Raw genomic sequence first — 2,815 nt, forward strand, 5'->3', positions numbered from 1 at the left:
ATTATACACAAGAAGAGAATACATCCCTCTAACCCTCCCTTAAATTAAGAGGAGACACACAAAATGCATGTGTTGCATTTCAATTATGTCAAAAGACAATACAAATCTGTTGGTTAAGTAGATCTCTGTTCACTGAATAATACATGACTCACCTTCTTTCCAAATTATTGTATTTTAAAATCTTATGTTGCTAGTGCCAGGTAATGGATTAAATAGTGCCTATTCACAAATCAATCGCACTTACTTTTACAATATGTAAAAGATACTTATAATTTCCTTTCATCAAACCAGTGTACAATAGTCCACTGTGAAAGTAAAGGATAGGTATGACAATCCTTAAAAATTTTACTTACAGGATGAATGTGTACACTTTGACACATTTTCGTAGCTTCAAAAGTTAGTTACTTTCAAAAAGGAATTCAGTAGATTGACTTGTAAATAATCATCTCAGATTTTAAATCCGCAAAAAATGCATCACATTGCTGTTGGGACAGATTAAGACTAAAATTTTTTTCCAAGTTTATATTTTGAGAAAATAGAACCATAATTCTATAATAAATGAGTATCTCTCTCTCTCTCTCTCTCTCATTTTTTAAAAGCAAACCAGTGAAGGAAAGGACAAAAACCTTTGATTCACTTATATATTTATGAATGGAAAAAATTTATAGTTCAAATTTCATTCATTAAAAAACTTAGGTACAAATTATAACATTACAGATTAGCCTTTTGTTTGTTTTACATGGAGAACTTAGAGACTCAATTCATTTCAGGAGACCTAAGTGTGGATACTCCAGGGAAATAGCACACAAATTAGAAGCATCTTGGAATTTTTCAGTATATTTCAACACATAAATTTTTATGCATGCTTTAAACAGTATTTTTTTAATGAGAAAATATAAACAAAAAAGTATGACCAGCACCAGCATTTCAGTTTTCTGATTTTAATATTAGTTTGACATAGCATTAGTAACCATGCTCACTGAAACATGTAATGATACAATCTGAATCATATAATTCATTAAATATTATACCCCGCTTCCCCAGAATATTTAGGCTGGTCATAAAGTTAACATTGTGTAAGTAAGTACATAAGCATAATCAGGGACAGCCTCTTGTATAAGTTGCTCTTTAGCAATACACAAACTGCCTCAATGATTTATGCTTATAGGTAGACATTCAATTATACCAATAAAACAGCATGTCCTGAAAATATGGGCACATTTTAAAACATATTAAGACAATTCTGTTAATCGTAATAGTCCCACAGTATGACTGAGTAATAAGATCCTACTTTAAAAGCAAAAATCTAATCAGTAAAAAAATCAGTATAGTGCATGATTGATTCAACATAGTTCCCAGGAAGAGACCAGTCACTCGATTGCAGACTCCTTCATACCAGCCATCATCATTCTTCTTTATAACATAAATGATTGCACCCTCCATGAAGGATGGCTCATCATCCTTGTCTTTTGTATAATCATATATTGCAACAACTTTCTCAATATAATTCTTGGGGGCCCAGGCAAATCCCCATCTGCATATGGATCATTATACTGGACCACTGCAGCCTCCTCGTCTTCATAGTCCACTGGAGGTGGTGGTGGTGGAGGCGGAGAGTCATCAAACATGGGAACGTCATCCGGCGGAGGTGGTGGCGGGGACGTTGGACCATCAGCAACTGGTCCAACTGTCGGTGGCGATGGTGTAGGCACAGTAATGGGAATGCCAATACTACTATTTCCACTGTTTTCTCGACTTCCACTTCCTCCACTACTTCCACTGTGTGTTCTTGGTCTCTGATTTAAAGAAGCTGTCCGGCCTGGACTATGTTGACTTCCAAGCCTAGCAGGACTTGTCATGTAGTCATTAGGAACTGTTGGGGGTTTAACAGGTTCCAGGGTTTTATACGGAGTATTCTGTCCCAACATTCCCTGGCCTGACATGGGAGGACTTGATGGTTTCTGAGTAGGAGGATTTGTTCTCGACAATGTGCCAGTTCTTGCAGGCTGGTTATTTCCATGCTTGACACCATGGCCCACATCATCCAAAACTGTGTAGTCAATAGGTTTCCGAATATACCTTACAGGGCACTCCATATTTGCAGGTGCTATTATTTGTGAGTTCTTGATGTGTTCTTATTGGTTGTCAAAATACCAATCTCTCTTCGAGCCACTTTCTCTTTATGAATATCCACAGTCTGTGAGATATGATTAATGGAAGACTCCATTCTCTGAAGCTGGGAGGCTTGAATGTCCAGCAATTGGAGTACATTGTTGGCCAGTGCATTTATCTGATAAGCAACACTTGCTAGAGATTGGGTTGTGTAGGCTTTGGTCTCTTCTAAAGCTTTTCTCTTGTCTGTAGCCTGTATGTAGTTGTTTTCACAGTAGTCCACCACCCGGGTGGTGCCAGACAGGATCTCCTCCTCTAGTAACATCTGCAGCTCTGCCATTTTCCACCCCTCTGCATCACTTCCTCGCGCGTCCTGACAGTGTTTTTAGATTTCTGATTTCTTCTTCTTTTCTTTGATTTGACTGTTTCCTTTCCTGTTCTCTGTCTTCTAATTCTGATATTCTCTCTTCTGCTTCACCCGTTCTGTTTTTAAGGCTCTCTAATGTGTTTGTCATTTGATCTATTGAGTTCTTCATTTCATTATGATTTCTTGTCACTATCACAGTTTCATGTTCTACTAGTTGTTTCATTTCATTTTGATTTCTCCTTAATATTTCATTTTCATGAGAGAGATTTTCTATCTTGTCCATTAAGGATTTCAGTAGTTCAAGAATTTGTTTTTGAGAACTTCTTAATGATCTTA

The 2,815-nt window shown here is 36.9% G+C and overlaps 1 pseudogene; it reads right to left on the minus strand.

Moving 5' to 3' along the window:
- Window positions 1–1,306: 1,306 nt before the first annotated feature.
- Window positions 1,307–2,452, minus strand: LOC133753988 (abl interactor 1-like; annotated as a pseudogene).
- Window positions 2,453–2,815: the final 363 nt, after the last annotated feature.

The sequence above is a fragment of the Lepus europaeus genome, chromosome Y (genome assembly GCF_033115175.1).
Source record: "Lepus europaeus isolate LE1 chromosome Y, mLepTim1.pri, whole genome shotgun sequence".
In the NCBI taxonomy this organism is placed as follows: domain Eukaryota; kingdom Metazoa; phylum Chordata; class Mammalia; order Lagomorpha; family Leporidae; genus Lepus; species Lepus europaeus.